The following is a 10,522-nucleotide window of genomic DNA, read 5'->3' as shown; positions in this document are numbered from 1 at the left end:
TGTCCCCTTGAATGGCAAGAAGGAACAACAATTGAACTATACATAGACAGGTACTGAATTCTGAATTAAAGAAGCAACAAGTAATGATTGAAGTTACAAAGTCATTCTCCAAACAGGAAGAATTACTACTACCTCTAACTGTTGAAATTCTTGAGGGAGTTAAAAAAAAAAAAAAAAAAAAAAAAAAAAGATGCTGGTACTTTCTCTTCTATAGCTTCTGCATCTCACATTTTCCAACTCCCCTTATATCGTTAGTTTCTAGGATTACTTCTAGAACTGTTAAATATAGAAATATATTGAGTTTTGTAGTAGAAGCAGAGATTTTCATGTTTCCAAAATCTGTGACTTTAAAAAAGCCTCCAAATTTTGAAGTCTCATGGCAATTTTGTGAATACTTACAGTGATACATACATAAAGTATCTATACAGTTTCCTGTTATTGACAACACTTTGCTATCAGATTTTGGCATTTATCAGCATACTATTTTCACTAGAGAAGAAATAGATGAAGGGGGAAGATGTTGGGTCTTTTTCCATATGATCCTTGGTGCAGAGAATGTGCAAAGGCTCTTCTCTGAGTCAAAATTAAGCAACCATGGGTAATTTATTTGATTATGGCTCTACTTTCAGCCAGGAATTTATCCATCGGCTCTTTACTTTTAACTTTTCTGTTTCAAGCTGCTATTGGGTTTACCAGTTGTATAGAAATAGTCCTTGGTTTGGCTTTTTCCTTTGCTTATACAGAAAAATACAGTTTCTATTCTCATTTTCCCAGTGTTTTGGATTGTTAAGAGATGTCAAAATAATCTCTTTGGATGTACGGGTCACAGTCATGCTTTGGGCAGAGGTTCCTTTAGTTTCAGCCAGCCATTTCCATAAAGATGTGTTTTCACACTTACTTGAAATGAAGAACACTTACTTCTTCAAGCTTCCACAAGGTTTTGTTTAAATTCTACAGTAATGAGAGTTATACCCCAGTACTATGTCCTTACACAAGAGAAATAGAAAGTCATACCTGAAAATGTGATGTGTATAAACTTTCACATTGGGATAGACCTCTCAGACTGCATGTCACATAGCAATTATAACAACCATTATCATCCAAAAGGAAAAGCTATGCAAGTGTGAAAATGAGAGATGAAATCCGGGTGCATTCCTGTAAAGGAATGTATGGATCAGTGAGCAAGCCTTGGGGCAAGACATGGCATGAAAATCAGCCACAGCACTGAGCAGCCAACACCCCATATAGTACTTGATTATCAACTGTTAAACAAAAAGTAAGCTATGAGCTTCAGAAACAAAAAGCACAGATAAAAAGCTGATCCCAGGCATCCTACAATCTAACACCTTTTCTAGGGCTGGGACATTAACACAACTCTTTGTTGATTTCCTTCACCTCTCATTTGGAGGAATCAGCATAGAGTAGAAAAGGGAAGGAAGAATTAATTCTCTTCCTTGATGTTCATGTTTGCTTGTATTTATTAATATTCTTACATGTTGCCAATCTTGCTAAATTGGCAGAGAAATTTACAGTACCAGAACAAATCTCTACCGTCTTTTTAACACAAGAATGTTGAGAGATTGCTACTTGCCCATCCAAAGTACTTATTCACCTGGAGTGAGTTAACATTGCAAAACCAGAAAACTATCTGCTAAGCAGGCATTTCTGATTTAAAATCAGAAAAAAGTCACCACCACCACCACCCTGCCTTCCTTATTTACCTCAGTGGGAGTTTGTGTCTGAATAATTAGAGTTATCTTCAGAGGTTGAAAAACTGAAGCTGCTTTTGAAACAATGAGATAACGGGTACCCAAGCACTCGGAGAACAAAGCTGCTTACAACATGATCCCAGTCACTTAGGGGCTAAGTCTCAGTGACACAGAAGCTTCCTTAACCAAAGCCAGCCCCAGTAACCAAAATCCCAGCAAAACACAGATGACAGGGCAGAATATAGAAAAGCAGGAATACTTACGTTATAGGATTTATTTTAATCCATATCATAAACTAGGTCAGATGACTATCTAAGCAGGTAAGGATTAAATGAAGAAGAATAAGTGCAACAAATAAGAAAGAAAAGAATCAGTAAAAGATAAGATGCAACAGCAAGACAAACAGAAAATACAGTACCAGGCCAAAGCAGCAAAACACGTGCAGAGAGTTGTTGGCAGGTTAATAGGCAGTGCTACAGATGTGAATAGAAACTCAAGGAAAGGACTCCATAAGGTGACAGAGATATTTTTAACTAATTTAATATATTACTTTTAAATGTTCGCTGTAATAATGCTTTGATGTCATCTATGCCAGTCTATATTAGGAGTACCATATTCCATTATACTTTGAGTATTTCGTGGGTCACATTTTGCCCACTTCCTTACTTGAACACATCGAGGCTGCCTTAAAGTGCTTACTGCCTCCTGGTTGCTTCCACCTGGCTGGGGGGAGTGAGTAAAGGAGGCGAGAAGGACCGTACACCTACTTGTACCTACTTGCTCTAGCAAGCCTTCAGGATCTTCCCAGTTCTCAGTGTGGGATCTATGACTCCATCATAGGTATGTTACGATTTGATGTAACTAAGATGAAATTGATAGTAATTGAGACAAACGCTCTTTCCTTTCCTTTCCTTTTGTCTGACAATGAGTCTACCACTGTGAAAAAATCTGAAGGCCACTGAAGCAATGGAAATGAGTTCCCTCTCTCAGGGGAGTGTGTGGTAGTAAATATAGGCAGTATTCTGTAGCTATCTGCCTTTTCTTCTTCTATGCTTTTGAAACAGAGCTAGACTCATCCTCATGCCAGCTACTAAAGTGCTCTGAAGGCAGAGCCAGTGGAGTGAGACATGCTGCTCCCGTGCCTCATGTTATCTTATCAGCTTCCACTCCTGATCCCTGGGATGCAGGGGAATTTCTAGCATAAACCTTAAGCACTCCCACAAGCCATCGAGTCAGCTTAAATGCAGAAATTATTAAGCTTCTTAATTTAGTCATTTTATTTCTTAAGCCTGAATCTCTCTCCAGAAAGTGGGGGAGAAAAGTCAAACATTTATTAGAATACTCACTTATCTGACTGAGTTCAGCTTCTCTGTAAATAGCTTTTCTACTTTCTCATGCATGTTTACCCACCCTCTGGTCTCTTCATCTTTAGAAAAGCTTTCCTGGAACTAGAAATTTTTAGGAAAGATAAAACAAGAATCTGTGCAAATGAAGAAAGTCTGGATTTCTCATAAAATATATATCTTTCACTGACAGAGGCAGCATGTTTCCACAGACAATTTAACTTGCAGAACTCAGGTGCCCAAACCTGGGCTCATGAAGTTAACATGAGGTTGTTCTACAGCATGTTTCACATATCAGCATGTGTCAAGTATTTCAAGACTATCAATTCTATCTTAATTAAATCATATAGCATCACACCTATGATGGAGTCATAGACCCCACACTGAGAACTGGAAAGATACTAAAGGCTTGCTAAAGCAAACCTCAGTGGGTACAAGTAGGTGTATGGTCCTTCTGGTCTTCTTTACTCACTCCCCCAGCTAGGTGAAACAATCAAGAGGCAGTAAGTACTTTAAGGCTGTGTTTCAAGTAAGGCTTTAAGACTTCGTTTCAAATAAGGAACTGGGCTCTGAGGATCATACTTCTGCTGTGCAGGCTCCAGCCCCAATGTAAGAACCTGCTCTGCTGGAAAGACTTTTTCTGAGGGCAGAATTCAACCATCCTGTGATGCTATCTTGGTGTGATCTTCTCTAATTTGCATAACATAACAATGTTGACTCATAATTTTTGTCATCTATTACAACCCCTAAATCCCTTATTAAAAAGTAGACAAAAAAGAGACCCTCACAGCAGTGTCTTCTTAGGATTTCATCTGAAGAGGGGCAGGAGATTTCATTTCAGAAGCTCCTTGCACCTGTTCAGCCACCCTGCATTGGACCTGCAGAGCTGCTTTTCACCCAGCCCCACCGCACACATGCAGAAGCAATATGGTAAGTGCAAAACTGCAATATGAATTGTACAGCTCAGTTACTTAGACATTGCTTTTAACTAGAGGCATTTACTCCCATCAATTAAGGGCTAGCTAGTGTGACTGAACACTGCAGAATACTCTCTCTGACCGTTTGTTTCAATTCCTAGTCAAATTTGCCTGCAATCACATTCCTTCTGCGTGCACTTCTCACAAATGACCTACTCATTAGTTTTATGCTAGGCCAGAAATATGTGCTGAAAATGGAGCTACTCATAACAATTCCAGTTCAACATCAAAAAAAAAAATAAAGGAAAAAAAAAAAAAAGAAAGAGAAAAGAAAGAGGGGTGAAAATTTTAACTGTGTTCTCAGCTATGAATAAAAAAGAGAGAAAAATAAAAATTGAAAGTGAGTTTCAAATTTGTAACTATGGCAATGGCAGGTCTCTAATGGGCAGAGACTGCCAGAGAGTAGCACTGTCCACTGAAGAAGGGGCATCACTGTACATATTTAGCAAACATGCCCCAAATGACATCTAAGGCCATCCAGGATGTTCCAGGTTTAAGACAAAAGCTCAAATTCTAGGATGAACCTCAGGCAGGCCAAAAGTTATGGAAAGAAGCTGTGCTTGCTGTTGTTTTCCATCGTTTCCTGTCTCTTGAGACTGTAAGTGCTTCAGGCCACAACAGTACATAAGCACGTATCCAGATAAAAGCAACAAAGGCAGGCAAAAAATGTATACTGTGGGTGGAAAGGGTTAACGAAAGTCGTTGAACAACTAAAACTATGAATTTATTTTTATCTTCAGACTACTCTTAAAATATCTGGGAAGGAGCTGTGAGCATTGTTTCAGGGTTTGTTTGTTTGTTTTTATGTAGCCAAAACTTACCTTAAGAGTTGGGAGGATGAGTCAATAAGATAAGATGAAAAGGTGAGGCAGGAGGAGCAAAAGCTGCAGCCCAAGCTGGAAAAGCACATCCAGGAGGATGTTAAAAAAATAAACACCCACCCAGCAGAGCATCTAATGCCAAAGATCAAGCTGTGGCATGTAGCTGGTAACATCTGAGGTCAAGAGGCTGCAAACCCTCTAATGATGGTTATCTCTGTCTCTTGGCTTCCTGTACTTTGGCCTTACGCTCCATTTCTTCCACCAGCCCTCATGCTAAGTGCCTAGTTGATGGCAATTCTGCTCAGCCTCTAAGAAGGGTAAGCCCCAGCCAGCATTTCTGTGGTTTCTGTTTCCTGTGTTAGCAAATAACTCCGAGTAACAAATGCATTCAGGAAAATCAGGGTCTGTTCATGGACAATTTGCAAACATAAGAAGATTCAAAAATTCAATGAATAACTGACTTGTTATGAATTATTACCTCTTCTGCTTGCAGCTCAGCAACTGTGCACAGCCAATCAAGCCAGCACACACCCCAAAAAAACGTGAGGCAAATCACTTCTGACCTTGTTCTTCCTGTGACCTTACAGTGCTGGCTTGCAGAAGGAATATGCGTATACAGATATCTTGGCATAACTTCAAGAGCGGTTCAGTAAGTAGTTCACAACTGCTGACCATCTGGCTGTTAGATCTAAGAGGGATCTGTTAATGTTAGAGCTAGAACATGGACAAACTGCAGCAGAATCTGTGCGGCAGAAGTGCATATAGGTCCTCTTTCAAAACCCCAATAGAAATCATGGCAATTGTTTTTTCTACCCATTTATTCAAGTAATGTCACATTATTTCTGGTGCCACCCCATCCAGAGGCATTATTTAGGAAGGAGCTCCGTTGTTTGACTATATGGTCATAAGCAGCCCAAAAGAGCTTGCAAACTAAGTTTCTCTCTCCATGGTATACAGGGAAAAGGACAAATTTTTGTGCACCCTCTTGGTCCTTCCTGCACTTTCAGATGATCAAAAGCAATGGAATAGATAGATAGATATAGCTGCTGTTAACACAGTTCCAACCTTGTGTTAGAGGCAAGGTAATTTATATGGGGCTCTGCACTGTAGTATGGTTAACACTGCTCTTTCTCAGTTTGAAGCCTGGTAGAATAAGTCTGCATCCATCCACAGAATGTGTGATAAGCAAGGAACAAAGAGCAAGGATGGGGAAATATATGAATGTATACAGTTTATAGGCCGATTTATGCAGTATCATGAGGGCTGCTGCACAGACTCTTCACATGGACATCTCTCCACACTTTTATTATATTGGTGTCACAGAAGAAATGATCCTGAAGGATCTGGCAGTAACAACATGTATCATCTTGTATGTCAGTTTAGGAAGGTCTTTTCATTCAGTGGGAGCAGCAAGAAAGAAAAACTATGAGCAGCATGAAAAATTGTAGTGAGTTGGCATTGTTACTACCGATTTTACATAAGACCTTGGAAGTCATTTCAGAAACAATAAAATGTGATTATAAATACTACATTTGCCCCCAAATAGAGATTTTGACAACTGCCTAAACACCCATGCTTTCCCTTGTAGAGTCATTTAAATGTATTCAGAATGTGTTTAATCATAGGCCCAAGATTAAAATGTATTGTGTTTTATTTTCTAAACATTTTCTCATTTTTCCCACTGGGCTGATTGGTCTAACTTAAAATATTACCTCAAAGTACTTTTCCCTCTTATGTATGCTTCCAGTGAGCAGATCAGTCCATGAAATTTAGAGATTTTATCTTAATTGAACCCAGTAGAAAAAAAACTGATGTTTGCCCATCACTGCTTACATCGCTGTTTTTGAAAAATAGCCTCAAGTCTATTTAATTAATCGTTCATTGTTTTAATCTCCCAACCCAGGTAGACTAATACCTACACTGCCCACAGATCAATGATTTCTGAAGTCTCCTACAGATTAGCACATCTGTAGTTTAAAGCCATTTTGCCTTAGAAGGAAAGAAAAAAAGAATGAGTGAATGAAATAAAGAAAGAATAAAAATATTCCCAGGAGGAACCTTTCAGGGATCAATTCATAAGCAAAGGAAAAACATGCTATTCTCAGCAAGGAAACAATGTACTTTATGTCTGCTACAGTGACTAATAACATCCCGTACCTAGAGCATATATAAAGGGCTCCATCAATCTGTTTAGGCCAAAAGCTGACCCATTTTAAATTCTTAAAATATGATGAGAAATGTTCCAACTTTTTTTTTTCCCCAAATTTAAAGAAACAAATGAAAACTATAGAATTGCCATGAATGATTTCCTCCACGAAGAGCACCATAACTGCTAGAAGCACCCAGAAACTTGTGGTAGAAGTTTAGCAGTGCAGCACTCTGAATAAAATGTTAGGGCTTAAACCAACTTAAAACTTTCCAAAACTCAGGGCAGAAGGGAACTGCAAGGTATCCTGCTGATGATTTTTTATGCAAGCAACAACTCAGAAGAGGAAGGATTTTTTTCCTAGCCCGAATTTGACCTCTCAGGTGAAGTTCTGCCTGCCTTCTGACTTCAAGGGCCATAAACACAGAGCTGGAAAAATTAGGGTTTTGTGTCCATTTCTGTCTAACAGAGGTGGTAACGTTGTTCTAGAACTAAGATATCATTGATGTCTATAAACATTCAGGAGCTGAAAGACTACATCCCAGTTTACGTTTAATAAAATCGGTCCTCAGCCTTGAGCCTTCCCTCCTCCACATGAACTGCAGCTGAATGTTTTGATGGCCTTATAGAGCCATCAAACCAGTGCTTATTACCTTTAAGGATCAGATCCTTGAGCTCTCCTCCAGCAAAGCACATATACAGCTACCCAGAAGGTGAGTAATCTTGAAGATTTCAGTAGGACTAGTCAGAAACACAGTCACATTGGGATTTTATTGGGCAGGAGACTTTCAAAAATAAGTAAATTCATAAATCCTCAAAGCATGCGGAGGCTAAAAAATTTGAATTTTTAAAAAATCATCAAAATCTTCAATCAAAATAGATAAAAATCTCATTTTTCTTATCTACTGAAAAAGTACATTTCTTGAAGACGAAAACTGAATTATTAATATACATCCAGTAGCCAAGCACAAGACAGAGTGTATGCTAATTGGAGAGTTCAAATAGGCATTTATGATCCTAAATTTAGCCTCCCATTAAAAAAAATAATAATAATAATCTTGGCCAAGCTGTTTAAAAACACACCAAACTCATTAAGAGTGAAGCACAGAAAGCAGGGCACTGTCTTGCATCTCAGACAGGCAGCAGAAGGGCTAGCTAGCAATACCTCCGTCCATCCCATTACACAGGTGGTGTTTGGTGGGACCAATCAATTGCATGTCACACCCATCACAATAGAAAGAAATAAATGCTAACTGGTAAAGTTAGCAGGACTGATGACAAAATAAAATCCTTGATATAATACAAAATGGATAAATAAGAACACAAATTCTTGAGAACTCAGTTAAAGATATCCAGCATGAAAAAAAATGTGAATTACTGGGTGGGCGAGTGGACTCCTGCTGTTGGGTTAGAGCTTTCAGAGAGCAGCAAGCAAGGCAGCAAACACGGGCTGCTTCTGTCTGGCCTCCAACATGGTCTGGTCCCTTTGAACCATGAATGCCTCAGAATTGCCTCCACCAGCTTGATGAACAAAGACTATGTTCTTGCTTTGCTCTTTTTCATGGGAAACTCATGCAGTGCTTTAGATGCCTAGATGTCTTGGAAGGATTCGGGGCAGTTTACGGCATCTCAGTGTTATCCCAAGAGCTTTTAGAAAATTGGGGAGCTTAGCCCTATATGACTGGAAATTACTCCCCAGATCTGGTCCTACGCTACCAGGATGCACTGGGTTAGCATTACCTGCATGTAGGACATAATGAAATTCATCCTTGAATGGCAAATACTTTGCATGCTTTTTTGTCGTATATCACCAACGTATATTCTCACTCCAGTTATTACTTATTTCTAAAACCTTCATTACGGAAGCAGTTAAAAAATAACTTTCTCCTTTTAAAATGTTGATTTGTTTTTCTTGCAGTGAATGTGCTGCAAAATGTTGAGGTAAGCATTAGTTAAAGGGCTACTACACCGTGCCAGCAGGAGCAATTTACTTCTTATGCATATATTCCTGAACATTATTTTGTTCCCTTTCTCTTTGTGAATGGGAACCACTTCCTTACAGCAGCTGACTGTTTTCCTCCCCCCGCTCCAGCCTTTTCTTCACCTGCTCAACAGCAGGGACATGTTGAGGGCATGGGCAGTGGAGGTACACATAGCAGATCTGTGCATTAATAGACACAGTTGCACCAAATAAATGCAGTCTACAGACATTATTTCAAGCTGAAAACTCTACCTTATCTGTGTGTTAAAACTGTGTTAAGCTGTTTAATTGTTCTGTGATTACCAGAGTACCTACCTTGTGAGGATATTAATTATCCAGGCATAAAGAGACCAAATTTTTCTGTAAGGAGAATGCCATTCTCTCTCTCTCTTTCTCTCTTTTAAGTTATTCAAGTTTCTTTTACTCATTCCAGCTAAATAAATCTTGCCCAGGAAAGACAAAAAAAAAAAAAGGGGGGGGTCTAAATGCAAATTAACATTACTGTTTAAATATCACAGACCATTTTCTCTGAGCCCAGTTACAATAACTAGTAATTATAAAAATTGCTTGCCTTGGGCTTCTGGCTAAGCCAATGCTAAACTTGTCCTTTTATTAGATCTGTCAGACTGAGTTAATTATCTTTATGATAATAGATGTGCCTTACCTCAAACAAAACAAATACCCTTATAATTAGCTTTTTAGTTAGAATTTTAATTTATTTATAAAGACTGTTTGTTTTGTTTCTTTTTCTGCTTTACAAAGAACTTTGGGTTTTAACAGGTTACTAGTCATCTTAGCCATGTTGAAAAAGAAAACCGACTCACTATTTTGACCAAAGATTCTGTGGTTAACACTGTATCTCCTGTAGCCACTGCAAAAACTATTGGGCTCTGTGAAAGTGCCTGTTCATGCTTGTGTGAAAGACAAGAGAGAGGATGAGAAGAAGAAACGAGGCATAGTCTTTTAATCCAGCAACTTCTCTTTGAGCTGACTTTTGAAACAGCACATTAACTGAATTTAATAGCGAAGCATGCCAGCAAACACTAACCCTGGCTGCATGTTTTCTTTTGAATCCTTGTTCTGAAGTCAGGGCTGAACTTCCCTTAGACTACTGAAAATAGAAAGCATAGTCTGGTTTAATATATCTCTGTCTCCACAAAATCCCTTTCAATCTCTCTCTCTCTTCCTGTTCTCTTTCTTCCTTTCTTATTTTCCTCACATATTCTTTGAATTCATCCTGCAAGCCCTCCAAGCAGAGCTCCCAGTAAGAACTGAGACATGCAGAATGGGGTCTATACTTTATTCTGGATTTCTGATTCTTTATTCAGGACTTTGTGTTTCTTCCACAAAATAAGAAAAAGTGTCTCATGCATCTACAACATCTCAAAATAAAACAACATTTTATTTTCTGAACTGGAAAAAAAAATGAAGAAAAAAAGAATAAAGACTTTCATACCAAGGCTGGTGGAAATTGCAGTCTGCAGATTAAAGAAATTAAAGAATGTGGTTAGGAAACAAGTGCCTTATCTGTTATTTTACTTCTGT

The 10,522-nt window shown here is 38.6% G+C and overlaps 1 long non-coding RNA gene across 1 annotated transcript; it reads left to right on the top strand.

Moving 5' to 3' along the window:
* Positions 1–1,761: 1,761 nt before the first annotated feature.
* Positions 1,762–5,465, top strand: LOC308194704. The gene is made up of 3 exons (XR_013950818.1): positions 1,762–2,549; positions 3,857–3,982; positions 5,344–5,465. It is a non-coding gene; the product is annotated as an uncharacterized lncRNA (long non-coding RNA).
* Positions 5,466–10,522: the final 5,057 nt, after the last annotated feature.

Source organism: Anser brachyrhynchus (genome assembly GCF_964034855.1).
Source record: "Anser brachyrhynchus genome assembly, chromosome: 4".
NCBI classification, from domain to species: Eukaryota; Metazoa; Chordata; class Aves; order Anseriformes; family Anatidae; genus Anser; species Anser brachyrhynchus.
Note: the sequence above shows the minus strand (reverse complement) of the source record. Positions and strands in the feature narration are given on the sequence as shown.